Source organism: Odocoileus virginianus, chromosome X (genome assembly GCF_023699985.2).
Source record: "Odocoileus virginianus isolate 20LAN1187 ecotype Illinois chromosome X, Ovbor_1.2, whole genome shotgun sequence".
Taxonomy (NCBI): Eukaryota; Metazoa; Chordata; class Mammalia; order Artiodactyla; family Cervidae; genus Odocoileus; species Odocoileus virginianus.
The window spans coordinates 42489307-42510964 of NC_069708.1; the positions used below are offsets into that span (position 1 = coordinate 42489307).

Below are 21658 nucleotides of genomic sequence, written 5' to 3' on the forward strand. Positions count from 1 at the left end.
ACCATACCCTTGACTAGACGGACCTTTGTTGGCAAAGTAATGTCTCTGTTTTTTAATATGCTGTCTAGGTTGGTCATAACTTTCCTTCCAAGGAGTAAGTGTTTTTTAATTTCATGGCTGCAATAACCATCTGCAGTGATTTTGGAGCACCCCCCTCCCAAAATGAAGTCTGACACTGTTTCCACTGTTTCCCCATCTATTTCCCATGAAGTGATGGGACCAGACGCCATGATCTTAGTTTTCTGAATGTTGAGCTTTAAGCCAACTTTTTCACTCTCCTCTTTCACTTTCATCAAGAGGCTTTTTAGTTCCTCTTCACTTTCTACCATGAACGTGGTATCATCTGCATATCTGAGGCTATTGATATTTCTCCTGGTAATCTTGATTCCAGCTTGTGCTTCTTCCAGCCCAGCATTTCTCATGATGTACTCTGCAAACAAATTAAATAAGCAGGGAGACAATATACAGCCCTGACATACTCCTTTTCCTATTTGGAACCAGTCTGTTGGTCCATGTCCAGTTCTATCTGTTGCTTCCTGACCTGCATACAGGTTTCTCAAGAGACAGGTCAGGTGGTCTGGTATTCCCATCTCTTTAAGAATTTTCCACAGTTTATTTTGATCCACACAGTCTAAGGCTTTGGCATAGTCAATAAACCAGAAATAGATGTTTCTCTGAAACTTTCTTGCTTTTTCGATGATCCAGTGGATGTTGGCAATTTGGTCTCTGGTTCCTCTGCCTTTTCTAAAACCACCTTGAACATCTGGAAGTTCGCGGTTCACATATTGCTGAAGCCTGGCTTGGAGAATTTTGAGCATTACTTTCCTAGCGTGTGAGATGAGTGCAATTGTGTGGTAGTTTGAGCATTCTTTGGGATTGGAATGAAAACAAACCTTTTCCAGTCCTGTGGCCACTGCTGAGTTTTCCAAATTTGCTGGCGTATTGAGTGCAGCACTTTCACAGCATCATCTTTTACATTTTTTTTAAAATTCTCACTTCTCTTTGATCACTGAGTTTTCAGCTTTTACAAATAATCTTAGAACAATTCAAGGAACTAAGGTTCGTGGTGGGGGACAGTTCTTACTGGTATATAAACTATTACGTGCTCAATTTTCTGTAAATAATTCAGTTGGCTGGATTAACAAACATTGTCACAGAAACACAATTTTTTTAAAGCCATAGATCACTGCATATATATTTACAAAAAGCCAAAACAAACATGCACTTCTCCTTACTAGGAGAACTGAAATAGATGTTTGAAACGTTAAGGCAGTGATGATTCTAAAACATAATGAAATATTAAGTTAAGGCTTTATGTTTGTTTTGAAACCCATATTCATAGGCAACTATACCCAAGCAAACTTTTATCTAGCAGGTTGAGTTCATCTGCCCAGCACATGTTATTTATCCATTACCACCAATTCTTCTATGGAACAGAAATTAGTAGTAACACCAATGATTTTCTCTAATGAATTATTAGTTCCCTCCTTAGGTTGTATTTTGAGGGTTTAGTCTTCAGAAGCATAAAGCATGTGCCGCATAAGGAATAGACCTTTTCTTGGGTAAACTTAGAAAAATGTACAGACTGCATTGATTTTTACCTGCCTGAAAGCTGGCCAACAATCAAGAACTCAGGATCTTCTAAATACAAAAAACCCTACAAGTGTACCTGACTGCTCAGTCATCTCAAAACATATTATGTTCTTGAAGTACTGGATCTTCACCTCATTTTCTTTGAAGACTGTTCAGTATTACCCTCTCTAAACAAACAAAGCAACATAATGCAGACTGTCATATTTTAGACGGATCTATTCTAGAATTGCTATCTTCAGGGCACAAAAACTATTTTTGCTAGATCAATGTGTTTCCTCATTCAAGGAAAAAAAAAATGAGAGGTGGATGAAAAGAAGGTTCACTTTAATATAGTTGTTGATTGCACTCTTGCCCTAGCAAGCTTATGAAAAGTACTGAAATGTAACAGGGAATATGTTTTTCTCCTTACATTACTATTTTTATTGTTTTTTAACATTTAGAGTGACAAAACTCAGACTCAGAGGGTGGGGTGCAGCTTGAGCAGCAGCTCTGGAGCATCACCCTGGCCTTCGATAGGGTGCAGGAGGGATGGCTTGTGGGACACACTCCAGGATGAGCTAACAGGCATGATTCCACAGCCCAGCGTTTCCAGAGTTGGGGTGACTTACTGTCACTTAGACTGAAAGGATCACTATTTACACTAAGTGCTTGCTGCTACTACTTTAAGCAATAATTGTACAGCAACATGTCTTGTGAACAAAGTACTATACACTTATGTTCATACCAGTAACAGTTCACGTAGAGGGATGGCATTGACTATATGCAAATTGTCTCAGAAGCTAAAGACAATAGTAGTTTTCCTTTGTGTCTTCAAATCAGGGAAGAGTAAGATGTCAAAGCAGGTGAAGCTGTTGGTGTTTAAATCTGACGGTGCAGCGGCAGACTTCTTTACATGTTATCAGGGAACAGAAGTTTCTTAACAAGCACTGGCAAGAGTAGGTGCAATTTAAGTCAGTCAAGCTTTGATGAAAATGTTTTGAAGATCTGAAGTTTGTACCCTAAGTCCTGGTGAGCTTGGCTTCAGCTAAATGGCAAGATGGGTTTTAAAGGTGTGAGATATATTTTTTTTTAAAGAAGGGAAGACTACACTGAAACGGCAAATGTCGGCAACACAAAAACAATCATGTTCAGATCAACATCTTACACTTTATAATACACTCACAAACTTTTACACAAATTTCATGTTTACAAGTATAAAAAGGCAAAGAATCTCAAAGAATCAAAGTAACTGTGTCATCGACTACATTCAGTAGAGTTAATACTGTTGTCCCTGTTCTTCATCTTCTAAATCCAGAAGGGAACTGTGAATCCATCCCCATGTGGACTCCGCTTTCAGAAGTTGGAGACTGGGTGTAGTTCTGCACATGTTTGGGTTTCAACAGAGCTGAACTGAGATTCCATCGTGAGCCAGGCCAGATCGGCCAGAAGAAAGTCATCCATTGCTGTCTGAGTTTCATTGCTGGTGAAGAATAAGCTCCCCAAAGTTTCGAAGCCAGAGTTCATGGTCTTTGTTTCGGCACTGTTTAATGGAACTTTGCTTTCCAGGGCAGGCAGGTTTTAGCAGTGGAGATTCCATCAGTCTGGGTCTCTGTGTCAGATGAATCAGTACTCATGGAAAAGGTAGTGTGTTTCAGGATACTTCCCAGTGGCAGACGAGGGCTACTGTCTAAAAAGAAGTTCAGGTTTGTCTGTGTCTGCATGTCAAACATCTCAAGGTCTAAGAAGCTAGAATCCCCACTACAACTGTAGGCCTGGGCAGAAGGGTTTGCAAGGAAGAAGTCAGTTTGGGTTTCTATGTCCAGGGACTCCATGACTGGCTCAGTGGTCATGGTGCTAAGCTCACTCTCCTCGGTTTCTGTCTGTATATTTGAGGCTGAAAAGAACTCTTTGATATCAAAATCAATTGCAGTATTCTGGATTGGGCCAGATGGGAGCTGGGTGTCAAGTCCAATATTTGTGTCAGACAAAAGACTACGATTGTCCAGCGTCTGCCCAGGTAGGTTACTTGACAAGATGTTTTCTAGATCACTTAATAAATCCATGGTTTGGGTCTGATTATCTGTCATGTTCTGTGATGAAAGCATACTATTTGGTGCACTGAAGTTTGTAATTGGGGTGGATTTCTCAATGTCTTGAGTTAAAGTTTTAGGGTGGTTCTGAGGTAATGAGTCATGAGTTACAGTTTCTGCTACTAAGCCGCTGCTTATAATATTATCTGTAGACACACCGTATGATGAATGGACACTCTCAAAAATGTCTCCACACATTACAGCTTGGTCCATCTGTACTCAGTCCTCTGCTGGACTTTGCATTCAGCTGGTCTGAGTTTCTCAGGAGATCCCACCTGGCTGGAAACTGGCATCTATAAATGCATCGGTCTGAGCAGAGATGGATGAGGTTACCTTAGAACTGGGCAAAAATGTCTGAGTTTGAACGCTAATGGAAAGGGAAACCTGGGAACCAAATGTCAAATCAGTTTGCGAACAGGACGACACAGAGGAGTCAGGGCTGGCCCACTGTGCAGACGGCATAAACTGTGGTGTGGTGTAGGACAGGTCTGTCTGTACATTGATGGAAGAAATGCTGTTCTTCTGACAAGTGTTCCCAAGTTCTTGTAATGAGCTAAATGGACTTTTACCCAAGTTCACTAGACTACCTGTGCTAATTGGCTCAACAGCAACAGGATTGACAACTTTTGAAAGAGGGAAGCTCTCCTTGAGAGAGCAGGCCTCCGAATCCAGGCCGAGGATCAGGGTTCCAATGGACAAGGGCAGTAACTGCATGGCTCTGGGGGCAGAGCCCTGCTGGTCGACACCCAACACCATAGGCTGGGCCGAGGAGTTGGCTGCAGGCACGAAGACAGGCACAGGAGAAAACTGCATGATGGGGCGTTTAACCAAAGCCACTTTGGGCTTTGGTAAAAGCAACTTCTGAGGGTACCTTGGAGCTGCTGGAAGAGTCTGCTGTTTGGCATTAGAGCTGCAAGAGTCTTCAAAGGAAGCCACCAGCTTTATTTCTGAAGTTTCTAGTTCTGGAGCATCTTGTTGTGGAACTAACTGGTTGGTTGCTCAGTGATTCAGTGGTCTTCCTGGACAGCTTCTGGCTGTGCAGGCAGTTTTCCATTTTCCTTTTCTTACTAGGTGGATCCCTGTGTTCTGCAGGGATCTCATGGCCAGCTCGGTAGATGTGGGACTGTAACGCAGTCTTGCTGGCATAGGGACAGCCACACGTGCACTGGAAGGTCTTGCCACAATCCTCTGCATGTCTTTTCAAGTCCCACTCGGTGCCAAACGAATTTCTGCACTTACTACATTTATGCTTCTTTTCAGCATGCATTTTCATAAAGTGCTGTTTTACGAGAGAAATTTGAGAAAATGGTCTGTCAGGGCCTCTAGGGCATCCTTCAATTGGACAACAGTAGAATTTCGCTACAGTTTTAAAATCTTTTCTTACTGTTGGATTTACTATGCCTTCCTGCAGGCGGTGGCTCTTGACCAGGTGCATGTTGAGCGCGGGGCTGTTGGGCAGGATTTTGCCGCAGCTGCGCACCGTGCACAGGATGTTGGTCCGCACAGCCGGGGACAGCTCGCTCACCGATGGCTGGATGAGCTCCCGGGCCTGCGGCGTCGAACCCGCGGGCTGCTGCCTCGCCCCCGGCGGTCGCGGCCGGCTGCCTCTCAGCCGCCCAGGGGGCACCCACGGGCCCGAGGCGGCGGCGGCTCCCCTCGCGGCCGCCTGGACAGCCGGGGCGCCCGAGGCGAGAGCCGAGGGATCCGCCGCCGCCACCTCAGAGGCTGCCATGGCTCTCGCGCCGCGGCCGGACCCAGCATCATCTTTTAGAATTTGAAATAGTTCAACTGGAATTCCATCACCTCCACTAGCTTTGTTCATAGTGATGCTTCCTAAGGCCCACTTGAGTTCACATTCCAGGAAGTATGGCTCTAGGTGAGTGATCATACCATCATGATTATCTGGGTCGTGAAGATCTTTTTTGTACAATTCTTCTTAATATCTTCTGCTTCTGTTACCGTTTCTGTCCTTTATCGAACACATCTTTGCATGAAATGTTCCCTTGGTGTCTCTAATTTTATTTAAGAGATGTCTTTACTCTTCTATTGTTTTCTTCTATTACTTTGCATTGATCGCTGAGGAAGGTTTTCTTATCTCTCCCTACTATTCTTTGGAACTCTGCATTCAAATGGGTTAATGGTTTCAATTAACCATTGAATTAATACTTCAAATGATTAATGGTACCCTAAAACAATTACAATAGCAACATCAAAGATCACTAATCACAAATCACCATAACAAATATAATAATAATGAGAAAGTTTGAAATATTGGGAGAAAACTGTAACACAGGGGCATGAAATGAACAAATACTGTTGAAAAAATGGTGCCGATAGACTTGTTCTTCCTCTCTGCAGGATTGACACAAACCTGAAATTTGTAAAAAATGAAATAAAATACAGTAAAATGAGATATGTGTCTACTCCTCCTTTTATTGCTTGATTAAAAGGACTATTAGCACCTTTTAAAGTTTCCATGAATTTTAATAAACCTATAATAAAATAACATTTTAATATTTTTTTCTTAAAGTGCATAATAGGAGCCCAAAATTTGTGACTCAACATATATTTCTTAAAAATAATCTGTAAGAAAATCATTTGAAGCCATTTTATATGTGGGATACATAACATACTCCTTTTAGCTAAAGAATAAAACATTTTCTGTGAAAGTATGCAAAATAACATCAAAAAATGTAATCCTTTCACCATTAAAAAAGGATTGTCATTTATTTTCTGATGACTAGTACTCTCTATGAAAAACCTAAAGCTTCTCAAGTGGCAGAAATCTACAAAGTTCAATGCAGTTCTAATAAAAAGAATACATGATCTTCTTTAAAAATGTAATAAAGAAAATATCATTTTGCTCTCTAGAGAGCCATCTTTCTAGATACTCCATGGTACAGAAGAAAAATGAAGTTTTTCAAGCAGTTGTGTTATTAATGATCCTGAACAGGATTATTCATCATAAGAGATTAAAAATTCTTCAGAATATTATTTCATTTTTTAAAAAAATATTTTTCAAGTCTGAGTCTGGATCATAAAACTACTCACTTCCATTTTTTCACTTAGAATATGAGAAACTAGTGACAGTATCTGATTCTTCAAATATTTGAAAGGATCACTGCATCACTGATCCTGTTCTCACTCTCCACACTGTTTGCTGATTCCAGGGTAGGCAAGGCTCAAGCTAGGAGGCTGGAAGAAGACACAAGGAACCATAGGAACTGCAGACACATTTCTTCTCTCCTGGCTGGCACAACTGCCATAATACAGCCTCTCTTCTGGCTTATGCAGAGGCTATAGAAGCAGCCATATCTTAACCATAATGTAGTAACAACATAGCCACAGCATAACCTCATATAACGTAACCATGGTCTTGCTCTAATGCAGCCGTAATGCAGCAGCAGCCAGGGTTTTCATGGTTGTAGCTCCTGTACACACACACACAACCTCCAGGACTTTTCCAGGTGGAGCCCATGTAAGAAAAGTAGCCCATGTTCAAGCAAGTACTTTGTGAAGAGCATGTGCAGTGCTATAAGTGATTTCAGCTGTTACATAACTGTGCAAAGTCATTGTTTACAGAACATGGGGTGAGAGGTCATGAAAGCATGGGGCAAGAGAATCTGACTGGCACCATCTTGTTTATTTTCCCACTGTCACGTTTCTCTTTAAAGAACTCTAAATGTCTGAGTACCAGGACACTGTGATTCTTGATCATATAATACTAATTATAGAAATTTTTAAAAATTGGCCCTTAATAACTTTATTTTTAAACATGCCATGATTTTCTCTAGACATGTCAATTCTCAAAATTCTAGTTAAAGGTAAGTATTACCAAAAAAATGACTTTTATACTATAAAGATGATTTACAATTATCAGCACAGCATTAAATTGTTACTCATTTTTGTAAATGATTTTGTAAATCATTTTTGGCCTAACTAATCCAGGAGTATAAACATACCAAGAATATACACAGTAATAGACTGCTTTTTTAATCCTTAATTTCCCAATAATCCCTACTAATCATAAGGTAATGAATTCTTTTTTAAAAACTTTCCAAATAGACTATGAACTGTCATATAAATTCATGAGATCAGTATCAGGGTCATTATTTGGAAATTTAAAAAATAAATAAATAAAAACTTGCCCATATACATACTCTCAAACAGAAAATTTTGCTGTACTTAGGTCATCTAAGAAGTCAATCTTTTTATCCAAATATGTGAAAGGTAAAAAGAACATGGATATCTAAGATTAAAAAAAATATACAAGTAACATAGATTCAATTGTGAATAGACAATAGAATGAAGGAAAGAAAGAATAAAAGAAGGCAAGGGAAGAAAAAATTGAAAACATCAGTCTCTATCAACTTCATTTCCCTCTTGGATAAAACTGGTGGGTTTGAGGGGTCAGCATAGGGCAGTTGTTATAGTCCTTCCTCACTGTGGACTTCATCCATAATGTGAGTAAAAACCTCAGTGTTAGGCAGGTACAATTTCATTATTGAATTTTTCTTATTGGGCATGATTGGGCTCAGTGGTAAAGAATCCACCTGCCAATGCAGGAGATGCAGGTTTGATCCCTGGCTTGGGAAGAATCCCTGGAGAAGAAAGTGGCAGCTCACTCCAGTATTTTTACCTGGAAAATCCCATGGACAGAGGAGCCTGGTAGGCTGCAGTCCATGGGTTGCAAAGTGTCAGACACTACTGAGCATCTGAGAACACATGCACTGTGTATTTCACATTTTCACGTATACTATTTAAGTAGGATAGTAAAATGCCTTGATAGAATGTATCATTTTAGGATTTTAGCTTTTTTCTTGGTTGCATGTTACCACTGGAGAAAATATAACTATCTTCTCCTCCAAAATAAGTTTTATGAAGAACACAGCCCTTGAAAAATAAAAGAGAAGATTATAGCCTATGCTTAACAGAGTACTGCAAAATACTCTGTCCTTGATTTGCTTTCTTGAAATAGTAGAACTAGAAGAGCTGTTGAAGCTATGTTAAACATAGTTAGCCAAGGAAGTACACTGAGATTTCGGCACAAGACTATTTTGTTTTCTTCCTTTTTTCTTTTTTTTTTTTTTGCTTTTATTTTATTTTGCCTTACTGTCTTTGTTCCTTATCTTATATGAACAGTTACCATTGGCAATATCTTAACATTTAATGCCATCATATGATTTTATTTTAGTTCAGAAAGTTGTACACATTATCTAAAATGATTAGATTTTCTTAGACTCATCATAAGTAAAGGCCTGATTTAATCAAAACTCTCTTGAACATCAAGTTATAGAAATGCTTTTAATGAAGAAAATGTATTGGTGTAAATTAACAATGGAAGGAATTTTTTAAAGTAAGGAAAATTTGTAAAATGAAAATTTTAAAATCCATTTAAATGGTGCATATTACCAATAAACCAGACTCCTGCAATTTATTTATCCATAGTTAGGCTTTTCAAGATCCAGACAAAGTGTACTGGCACCTATCTCTTCCTAATACTTGCAGCCATGTTGCATGACTCCTAGAAGTAGACAGAAACAATAGTGCATAATATAACATTTTTAATAGCATTATTGGAGAGATCCTATTGTCAAAATTCATGCTTCCATGTGGTGAGCTTGACTAAAAAGGTCATAATAACTTAATATACTTCCTGGAATAGAGTGCAGAGAAAAGTCATAATGATAAGCATGTGAGGATTGTAACCACCATGGGAGCATGTGATTATCTGTTTAGCATATATTCAGTTTTTTGCCAGAACACTTTATAATTTAGGGACTTTTTTTATTTGTTTCAAAGATGAATAATATCATACAAAGTAGGAGGTAATTACTCTGTCAGATAAGGAGATTTGTAAAATTGCAATTTTTAGAATCATTGACTTTAATCAGTAGTATGAGTTTAGAGGCATGATGACATCTCATCTCAGACATTTTAAGTCAAGAATATTTTCTCTATAATGTCTTTCTCCAAAATTATAAAATGGGGAGTAGAAGAGGTATTATCACTAACCCTCAGGCACTGTTGACAATGATCTACTCTTTTATTTTAAAATTATGTGCCCGGGCTTCTCTGTTGGTCCTGTGGTTAAGAATCAGCCTGTCAATTCTTGGGACATGGGTTCTATCCCTAGTCTTGGAAGATTCAATATGCAGTAAAGCAATTAAGCCAGTGCCACAAAAACTGACCCCTTGAGCCTCAACTACTGAAGGCCAGGAGACACAACTAGTGAAGCTCAGGAACTTAGAACCCATGCTCTGCAACAAGAGAAGCCACCACACACTGCAATTAAAGAGTAGCCCCCAACTGTTGCAACTAGAGAAAGCCTGTGCACAGCAACGAAGACCTAACACAGCCATAATTAATGTGTGTGTGTGTGTGTGTGCTAAGTCTCTTCAGTCATGTCTGACTCTTTGCGTTCCAATGGACTGTAGCCCTCCAGGTTCCTCTGTTCATGGAATTCTCCAGGCAAGAATACTGGAGTGAGTCACCACGCCCTCTTCCAGGGAATCTTCCTGACCCAGGAGTTGAATCCACCTCTCTTACATCTCCTGCATTGGCAAGTGGGTTCTTTGCCACTATTGCCACCTGGGAAGCCCCATAAATAAATTAATTAATTAAAAAATTAAAATTATGTACAGCAGTAGCAAACTGCTGAATATCTAGTCAAGGTATGTGGTAGGCTGTGTGTGTGTGTGTGTGTGTGTACATGTTCAGTCCTGTCGAACTCTTCTGTGACCACATGGACTGTAGTCCACCAGGTTCCTCTGTCCATGGGATACTCCAGGCAAGAATACTGGAATGGGTTGCCATGCCCTCCTCTAGGTGATCTTCCTTACCCAGGGATTGAACCAGGGTCTCCTGCATCTTCTGCTTTACAGGCAGATTCTTTACCACTGAGCCACCTGGGAAGCTGTGGTGGGCTGAGCCTTAAACAATTGGAAAGCTTTCTTACCTCTTTTTAAAAAATGACAAAAGGAAAATAACTTTTTGTCTGAAAGAACTTTGAAGATCAGGGAGTTCACATAGTTTATTCTATAGATGAGAAAACAGTCCTAGTGAGGATGTGAAGTACCTAACATTACACATTTATTTGGTTGTGGAACAAAGAAAAACCTGAAATAAAAATTGTTGAACAGATTAATATCTGGCTACCAGAATCTGACTGGAATAACCCTAAAATGAGAAACTAAACAGTAGTAGAGAAGACTGCATTGCTTTAAAGCCTAAGTATTTTCTTCCCTCAATATATGTGAAAGAGAAATCTTAGAAAATTCTGATCTCCACATATGCATAAAAGTTTTTGTTTTTCAATAAAAATTCTAGATGAATCACTACTAGTTTTACTTTCCTTGTTATCAACTCTTATTTTGAGAGTAGATAGCAGACAATCAGGAAACAATTGTTAGAGTACGTTATTCAAGGAAAAAAATAAGGTAATACCAATTCCCCATTTTCCTCTTTGCCAAATTACAGACATTATGTTAGTCTAAATTAAGTTACTATACAGTAATAATCTATAGTTAAGTGGAGAAAAGAAGCCAAGTTTATGAACCGTGTAAAATGTGCAGATATCTGAATGAATTTTATATTTCCTTGCAGTATTTCAAGTCCCACAATTATCTTATCACTACCCTCCATTTACACAAGTTATGTTGCTTTTCTCTTAAAAAATAAAGAATATCTACAAGTGACCTTTAGCTTAATTTTTGTTAATATCCAATCTATAACTTCAGAAGCACATAGACTCCATTTATCTAATAAACATTTAATTACTATATTACAAGGTCATGTTGTCTGAATTGCAAAAATAGATCTGCTGCTCTATTTCCTGTCTCCTCACAATGCACCTCGGCACAGTGTCTTATTGCCCTCCTTGAAGCACTAATGTTGCTCACTACTGAAGGGGAAAAACAATTTTCCTCCTCAGTGTGGACATATTTATTGTACCTGTAGGAGAAGCTAGGGGAAAAGAACTAGCTTCTGTATAGTTCTGTTAGAAAGCATTATTACCACCAGAAATTCAACATAAATTTCCATCAAGACGTGTTAACTCTATCTGTGAATATCTGTCTATCTGTAGCATCATGGTGATTTGGCTAGCACATTAAAATTTAATGGTAGATGTCTCCATACAGAACAGTCAATTCTTTGATAAACTACTTAGAAAGTGACATAAAAGGTGAGAAAATGTATTGGTTATAAAATAAAATATGGTGAAATAGCAACAGATAGGTTTTTTTTTTTTTAATGTTAAGGCAATATTCATTATTTTGTAAAAAAAAAAAACAAACCTATTTAAATGCAGATTCTACTGCCCATTCAGTCTCTAAACAAAGATTGAGTTGTAATCTCAAGAAATGTGAATACAAACATCTCTTTCTCTGCTTTTTTCTTCTCTCTCTCTCCTTCTTTTCCTTCATTTCTTCCTCCCTCCCCATCTTATCATTTAGATGTTTTCGGTTATTTATCTATATATTATCATGATAATTTGCATATCAGTGTTACTTTTGTTCCCTATCAAGGCTTTTAGAAGATACACAGTTATCTTTAAAAAAAATAGCTGATCATTTTAATTCTAAATGCATGTTTTCTTGGTATTAAAGTGATTCTCTCGTTGCTACATACTTTTATCAGTTCCATCTGTAAGTGAGAAAAAAATTACACTACTTTCTGCAAAAATATTCTGTTTCATCACTACTGTATACAGTGATTTGTTTGCAAGATTTTTAGCATTCTTTAAAATGTCATGTTGGTAGTACAGAAATTACATTAAAACTCTTAATTCTATTTGTATCTAGTGCCAATAACTTCAATATATGTAAATGGTGATTAAAGCCAAATGCCCTTTTTCAGAAAAGAGAAATCTGGTTTCCTTCTGCCAACACAATTAATCTAGACAGTATCATGCCAAATGAAATAATCTGCATCACTATCTATAGAATACCTTTAAAGAGAAGAGCTCAGTTCCTTCATGTACTTTCATTTACTTTTTATTCTTTTATCTAGCTTCTGACATCTTATCATCAGCATTCATAATGACACTTGCGGATCTTGTCAAACCTGTGGTAATATGATGAACATCCTTAAATCAATTTCTCTTAAAACTAGTGTCTTCTGGAATGTGAACTAAAATTAGCACTGCAATGTCAAGTTTTGCTTTCAGCCATCTTTTCCTTATTTTTCAGAATGCTCTCAGAAGTAGTCCTTTTAAAAGATGACAGAGCTAACACCAAAAAAGAAAAAAATAGTCTATTTGAAATGCTTGTTCATAACATCACAGAAAAAAGTAAACTTTATTCAGGGAGCTGTTTTACCTGCTACTAGAGAATATTGCAAGCATTACTATGGTCATTAAAGTAATATTAAATGATGTCAAAATATAAATCAAAAGATCAGAAAATCTCAAATATCTAATGTGTGGAGAGGGTAATTGTCATTTATTAAAATCAGGTTTAAGGTGTACCACTCAATATTTGATTGATTGAAATATAGTTGATGCTCAACTTTATATTAGTTTCAGGTATACAACAGAGTGATTTGAATATGCATACAATATGAAATGATCAACACCATAAACGCAGTAGCCATCTGTCCCCAAACAAAGTTATTACAGCTTTACTGACCATATTCCACATTCTGTATATTCCCATGATTTATGTATTTTGTAACTGAGGTTTGTACCTCTTAATCCCCTTCACTTATTTCAACAGCCTAGACCCCTAACTTCTTTTAACCACACATTTATTGTCTGTATCTATTAGTCTGTTTTGCTTTTCTTTGTTTTGATTTTTAGATTCCTCCTATCAGTAAGATCAGATAGTATTTGTCTTTCATTGTCTGACTTATTTCACTTAGCATGATACCCTCTAGATAGATATCTATGTTGTCTCTGTCAGCAAGACTTCATTTATTATGGCTGAGCAATATTCCATTTTATACATATATATATATATATATATACACACACACACACACACACACACACACACACATGCATAAAATCACATCTTCTTTATCCATTCATCTAAGGATGGACACTTAGTTTGATCTCATATCTTGGCTATCATGATAAATGCTGCAGTCAACATTGGTGTGCTATGTTTCTGAATTAGTGTTTTCATTTTCTTTGGCCAAATACTCAGAGACAAAATTGTTCTATCATATGGTAGTTCTATTTTTAATTTTTTGAAGAACTTCCATACTCTTTTCCTAAGTGGTTGGATCAATTTACACTCTGACCAACAACACAGTAGGCTTCCTTTTTCTCCACATCTTGACCAACATGTGTTGTTTGTTGTCTTCTTTATAACTGTTTTGATAGGTGGGGATTGGTATCTCATTGTGGTTTTAGTTTGCATTTCCCTGATTAGTGATGTTGAGTATCCTTTCATTTGTCTGCTGGCCATTTGTATGTTTTCTTTGGAAAAAAACAAGAAAGGATTGAAAGTGAAAGTGAAGTGAAAGTCGCTCAGTTGTGTCTGATTCTTTGCAACCCTGTGGTCCATGGACTTCTCTAGGCCAGAATGCTGGAGTGTGAGTCTTTTCCTTCTCCAAGGGATCTTCCCAACCCACAGGTCAAACCCAGGTCTCCCACATTGCAAGTGGATTCTTTACCAGCTGAGCCACAAGGGAAGCCCAAGAATACTGGAGTGGGGGGTAGCCTAACCCTTCTCCAGTGGATCTTCCTCACCCAGAAATTGAACTGGGGCCTCCTGCATTGCAGGCAGATTCTTTACCAATTGAGCTATCAGGGAAGCCCAAATGTATTTAAACTCTCAACTAATTTTTAATTGATTTTTTGGATGCTGAATTGTATGGGTTATTTGTATATTTTGAATATTAACCCCTTATCAGATATATCATTTGCAAATGTCCTCTCCCATTAAGTAGGGTGCCTTTTTGTTTGTCACTTAACATTTTAAACTGGCACTATATACAATAAAACCACAACAGAACTATACCGGAGGAGGCAATAGCAACCCACTCCAGTCCTCTTGCCTGGAAAATCCCATGGACGGAGGAGCCTGGTAGGCTGCAGTCCATGGGGTCGCTAAGAGTTGGACACGACTGGGCGACTTCACTGTCACTTTTCACTTTTGTGCATTGGAGAAGGAAATGGCAACCCACTCCAGTGTTCTTGCCTGGAGAATCCCAGGGATGGGGGAGCCTGGTGGGCTGCCATCTATGGGGTCGCACAGAGCTGGACACGACTGAAGTGCCTTAGCAGCAGCAGCAGCAGCAGAACAATATACGATAAAACATTTAAAAGCTCATACAGTCTCACAAAATACAGTGATATAGAGATTCAAATCCTGCTTTCAGTACATTATGAGGAATATTAAGTTGTAACTGCCAAATCTCACACTAATGTTCAATTCAGAAATTACACATTTATAATTTGACTTTGCTTTTCTAATTTAAAATTTAAGTTGACATGTCACATTACCTTATTCTAGAGCAGTCTTTTGTATTTATAAAGACTTTAATATACATTACTTACTTCATTTTGAACATGAAGAAGATTTTCATGTTAGTTTATTTGTTGCTTAGTAAGGCAGTATTGTGATTTGGTGTCAAAGTAATAAAATATTGTTTAATCTGAAATTAAGTCTCTCTCCCCAGTGCTTATTTTGACCCTTCAACCCGGTTTCTTAAGGTATGTAAGTGTTTTAGAATGATAGATAAAATGAGAAGCTATGTAAATTAATGAGCATTTTCAAAGTTGTGATATCTGAATTCAGATTCCTTAAGTTCCTATATAAAATACTCCTTTAGAAAAAGTGTATTTCTCACACTGAGTAGCACCCATTTTTTGTGGTTTATTTATTGTGAGCCCAACTTTAATGATTCATTTAATCTTTCCCTGACATTCTTTTTATAATGGCAAAAGAGAATAAAGAACATTTATGCTTTTGAATAAATACAGCAAAATGGTCTTACTGAAATATCAATGAAAAGAGACCCAAGGACACTGCTAATAGGGTATCATATAATTTTAAATGAATTAAATGTACTATTAAATAAAGGATCAGCATTTTTCTTGTAATGTAGCAAACATTTTTTGAATATCTAGATTTTTTTTTCTGTTTTACATAGTTACAAAAAAAAAAAAAAGAGACATAACTTGACAAATGTATACATTTTGGGGATTCTAGATAAACATCCAAAGCAACCTTCTTAGAACTGAGTTTATGGATGAGTTGCAGTAGTAGTGATAGAGATTAAAGTGTATGAGTTTGATAAACCCAATATCTCAATCTATCATTACTAAAAAGGATTCCTTCTTGCTCCAGAATCAGTTTTATTCCTGTGTGATGAGTATCAGGTCTCCACTGTTAGACAACCAAGGAAAGTCTTGCAATCATAGAATAATCTATTTTAGTAGAATGTATCTTGCATGCATGCTCAGTCCTGACTTTGCAATCCCATGGACTGTAGCCCTCCAGGATACTCTGTCCATAGAGTTTTCCAGGCAAGAATACTGGAGTGGGTTGTCATTTCCTACTCCTGGGGATCTTCCAAACCCAGGGACTGAACCCATGTTTCCAGCATCTCCTGCATTGGCAGGTGGATTCTTTACCACTGTGCCACCTGGGAAGCCCCTGATCAGCTATCCTGATTCTTCTCACTTTTTCCCATCAAAGTGCCCCCATCAGCAAAGTAAAGTGAACTGACCATTCTGATAATATGAGACTTCCTCAAAGCATAATATTTCTTTCAAATATTATTTTTTAATTGTTGAAATTCAAGAACACTTTCATTCTACTTCTCAATGTTTTTATTAAGAAAAACAAAAACAATATTTTTCATGCTGTAAGATTTTATTTATGCTATTGTCCCTAAATTAGAATCAACTAAAGTCATTTTATTGTCTACATCAAAAAATTCAACTTTAAGCTGGAAAGACAGACATCATATGATTTCACTTATATGTGAAATCTAAAAGACACAGAAAACAAACATTAAAAAAGAACAAAAAAAGACTTACAGATACAGAGAACAAACTGGTGGTTACCAGAGAGGAGGGCCATGGGGGGGATGAGTGTAATTGGTAAGGGAAATTAAGACATACAAACTTCCATTTATAAAATACACATAATTTTACAGGGATATACTGGACAGCAGAGGAAATATAGTCAAAATACTGTAATAACTTTGCATGGAGAAAGATGGTAACTAGATTTATCACGGTGATAATTTTGTAATGTATAAAAGTATTGAATCAATATACTGTAAAACTCAAGCTGATATAATATTGTAAATATTATATTATGCTAATTATATATAATACATACAGATTATATTGTAAATCAGTACTTCAATTAATCAATGAATCAGTCAATACTCAAATTTAAACTGGCATTCAAGGCTTTCTCATATCTGAGTTTCAGGTCAGTTCAGTTCAGTCACTAAGTCGTGTCTGATTCTTTGCGACCCCATGAATTGCAGCATGCCAGGCCTCCCTATCCATCACCAACTCACGGAGTCTACTCAAACTCGTGTCCATCGAGTTGGTGATGCCATCCAACCATCTCATCCTCTGTTGTCCCCTTCTCCTTCTGTCCTCAATCTTTCCCAGCAACAGGGTCTTTTAATGAGTCAGCTCTTCGCATCAGGTGGCCAAAATACTGGAGTTTCAGCTTCAGCATCAGACCTTCCAGTGAACATCCAGGACGGATCTCCTCTGGTATGGACTGGTTGAGTCTCCTTGCAGTCCAAAGGACTCTCAAGAGTCTTCTCCAACACCACAGTTCAAAAGCATCAATTTTCTGGCACTCAGCTTTCTTCACAGTCCAACTCTCACATCCATACATGACCACTGGAAAAACCATAGCCTTGACTAGACTGACCTTTGTTGGCAAAGTGATGTCTCTGTTTTTTAATATGCTTTCTAGGTTGGTCACAGCTTTCCTTCCAAGGAGTAAGAGTCTTTTAGTTTCATGGCTGCAATCACCATCTGCACTGATTTTGGAGCACCCCCCCAAAAATGAAGTCTGACACTGTTTCCACTGTTTCCCCATCTATTTCCCATGAAGTGATGGGACCAGACGCCATGATCTTAGTTTTCTGAATGTTGAGCTTTAAGCCAACTTTTTCACTCTCCCCTTTCACTTTCATCAAGAGGCTTTTTAGTTCCTCTTCACTTTCTGCCATAAGGGTGGTGTCATCTCCATATCTGATGTTATTGATATGTCTCCTGGTAATCTGGATTCCAGCTTGTGCTTCTTCCAGCTCAGAGTTTCTCATGATGTACTCTGCATATAATTTAAATAAGCAGGGTGACAATATACAGCCCTGATGTACTCCTTTTCCTATTTGGAACCTGTCTGTTGTTCCATATCCACTTCTAACTATTGCTTCCTGACCTGCATATAGGTTTCTCAAGAGGCAGGTCAGGTGGTCTGGTATTCCCATCTCTTGAATTATTTTTCACAGTTTATTGTGATCCACACAGTCAAAGGCTTTGGCATAGTCATTAAAGCAGAAATAGATGTTTTTCTGGAACTCTCTTGCTTTTTCGATGATCCAGTGGATGTTGGCAATTTGATCTCTGGTTCCTCTGCCTTTTCTAAAACCAGCTTGAACATCTGGAAGTTTATGGGTCACGTATTGCTGAAGCCTGGCTTGGAGAATTTTGAGCACCATTGTATTAGTCATCTCTTCATGTCTCTTCTTATGTACCCTTTTCTCCTCCAACTGTGAACCAGGAATATTCTGACAAAAGGGAGCCTTACTTTCATGCCTGTGCAGCAGGCCAGCTCTTCTCACTCACTTCTGATATCCATCCCACTTTTTACTAAACCATCCATTCTGTATTAGACCTTCCTTTGTTCTCTTAGCGTTCAAAATCACCTCAGTTCTTGAACTGCCAACTCTGAATATAATTATTTGCTTATATGCTTGTGCTCTCCATTAAAATATCAGAGCCTTAATGGCAGAATTCCTGTGACATTTATCTTTGTTTCTGCAGTGCTTAGCAGAGTATCTGACACAAGGTTTGTTGCTGTTTAGTTGTCCAGTCATGTCCGACTCTTTGCAACCCCATGAACTGTAGCCTGCCAGGATCCTCTGTCCATGGGATTACCCAGGCAAGAATACTGGAGTGGGCTGCCATTTCTTACTCCAGGGCATCTTCCCAACTCAGGGATGGAACTCACTTCTGCATTAAAGGCAGATTCTTTACCTTTAAGCAACCGGGAAAATCAGACACAAGACTGGAGCCTCAAAACTTTTTGAGAGTCAAGTTAAATAGCATTAGTATTATAAAGAAATTTAAAGGTTAATTCTACATTTAAATTTAAAATCTGTTTCTTTGTTTGTTTTTTGGCCGTGTTGCAGGGCATGTGGGATATTAGTTTCCCAATCAGGGATCGAACCCATGCCCCATGCAGTGGAAGTGCAGAATCCTAATCATTGGACTGCCAGCGAAGTTCCCTACATTTTTTAAAGAAGGAAAATTATGGCCCAAACAGTAGAAGGGATTGGCCAAGTTTATAAGTCTGGGGTTTTGTTTGGGGTGGAAGAGATTCTTTAATTCAAGTAGAAAGTTTAAGATGTGACTTTTAGCATCTGTTTTAGATATTTACATAGGATCTATCTTGATGGTATCTAGGCATGCAGATGAAAACATTAAGTTTATAACGACAAAATTATTTTTTAATGCAACCAATCGCCCAATTGACTTGAAATTTTAGCAGAAAAAATTGCTTAATGTTTTCTTGCATGTGATAGTATTGTAGATTTGATATAACCAGAAACATATGAAATGTACAGATTAAAAAGCCCAATAGAATATTTTAAAATTCACTTTGGAAATATTTGAGGTTTGGAGAAGTCTGAAGTCTTAAGTGAAAACTTAATACTTTGGATAAGTAACACTACTGCATTTCCATTGCCATATTTTCCCTTATAAAACTGCTACTCATTCGGGGCATAATATTTGCATTGCTGCATTGTCATAGCTTTTTGTCAATTTTAGCAAAGTTCTATCTCTGTCATGTTTAAAATAATTATTGATAAGAAGTCTTAATTCATAAGCTATCATATTAGAGGCTTTTAAAAGTCCCTTTGCCCAGGTGACTCAGTACATATTTCAATCACATACTCATTCTATCTTTTCTTACCTGCCTATTTTCCTATGAGCTCTGTGTTCTGTTCCTCAGATATTTTGTAGAAAATAAATCAACTTGCTGAATGGAGAAATAAATGAGTGAATCATCTTTTAAAAGTGCACATGATCTTTGAAACGTCATTACACTATTGAGTGTGTGTGTGCTAAGTTGCTTCAGTCGTATTCAACTTCTTGTGACTCTATGAACTGTAGACCGTCAGACTTCCCTGTCCATGAGATTCTCCAGGCAAGAATACTGGAGTGGGTTACCATTTCCTCCTCCAGGGGATCTTCCCAACTCAGGGATCAAACCTGCATCTCTTGTGTCTCCTGAATTGGCAGGTGGGTTCTTTACCACTACAGCCACCTGGGAAGCCCAGATACACAATGATTAACACAATAATTTGAAATAATGTGTTGCATTTGTCAAACTATCTGTAAATATAGAGTTCATGGAGAAGGGGCTAGTTAAAGGTAAATTAGATTAAGGCTTAAGTACTTGAAGTACTGCATGTAAGAAAATGAAAGTGAAAGTCACTCAGTCTTGGGTTGCCATTCCCTTCTCCAGGAGATCTTCCCAATTCAGGGATTGAACCCAGGTCTCCTACATTGCAGGTGGATTCTTTATCACCTGAGGCACAAGGGAACCCCTGAAATACTGCATGGAAATAAGAAAATGGAATAATGACATCTACCATTGCGTTCAACTTATGAGTGACTTGACATGCTTTACTGGACTCAGGAGATAAGATAAATCACTTTAATATATCAGAAACCATACTGACATTCACTAGAAAAGTGTTATTTTAAAGTGTATGTAAAAAGATGAGAACTAAATTGAGGGATTACTAAACTGAATTGATAAGAATTACCTTCCTATCAAAGCATGTTTGCCATTATACAGACCTGTGTTTTATTTTTAATATTTGTTTTAGTGGTTAAAGAATTACAGATAGCTTCAGAAGTTAATGGCATTTCACATTGACTAATAGTTCTTGATTAGTTAGTCACATATACATTTTAGTTAATTGCCATGTCAAATATCAGCCAAATATAATTATCCTTACTAGGTTTTTAAGCTTATTTACATTACTAGATTTTTGAGAAACTATGAGTCATATAATTAAATTTTTAGAACTATAGGCTATGTGAACACATTATAACAATTTTTTTCATATATTTTAGAACTTTTATTTTGTGAAAACATTATAACTTAATTTTTAAGGTAACAACTAAGATAAAAATTGTATCATCTTTGACTAATTTTCCACTCAGTGTGTAGTTGATTTTATTTGTCATTAATTCAAAGTGATCAGCAGGTACTTGGAAATGTGTGTGTGAAGACATTTGGCTTTTTGTAAATAATTCAGAAGTTTTGAATGAAAAAAGAAATGTCAGCTAAATGTCTAAAAACTATATTCATATTTATTGTGATAAGTGATAAAATCTATGAAAAAATTATTTGCAGGATTAAAATAATTGAAATACTACATAATAATGTGATCTATGTTCCTAATTGTTTTTGACTAATCAACATTGATAGTTTTTTTTTTCCATTTATTTTTATTAGTTGGAGGCTAATTACTTTACAATACTGTAGTGGTTTTTGCCATACATTGACATGAATCAGCCAAGGACTTACATGTGTTCCTCATCCCGATCCCACCTCCCGCCTCCCTCTCTGTCCCATCCTTCTGGGCCTTCCCAGTGCACCAGCCCTGAGCGCTTGTCTCATGCATCCAACCTGGGCTGGTGATCTGTTTCACCCCTGATAGTATACTTGTTTCAATGCTGTTCTCTCAGAACATCCCACCCTTGCCTTCTCCCACAGAGTGTAAAAGTCTGTTCTGTACATCTGTGTCCCTTTTTCTGTTTTGCA

General features: G+C 37.6%; 1 protein-coding gene and 1 pseudogene across 5 annotated transcripts in view; one reads left to right on the plus strand and one right to left on the minus strand.

The window, feature by feature from the left end:
* Positions 1-21658, plus strand: part of PCDH11X (protocadherin 11 X-linked) — a 958739-nt gene that overhangs the window by 865114 nt on the left and 71967 nt on the right. The gene's annotated exons all lie outside the window — the stretch shown is intronic.
* On the minus strand, positions 2833-5394 carry LOC110137161 (ATM interactor pseudogene; annotated as a pseudogene).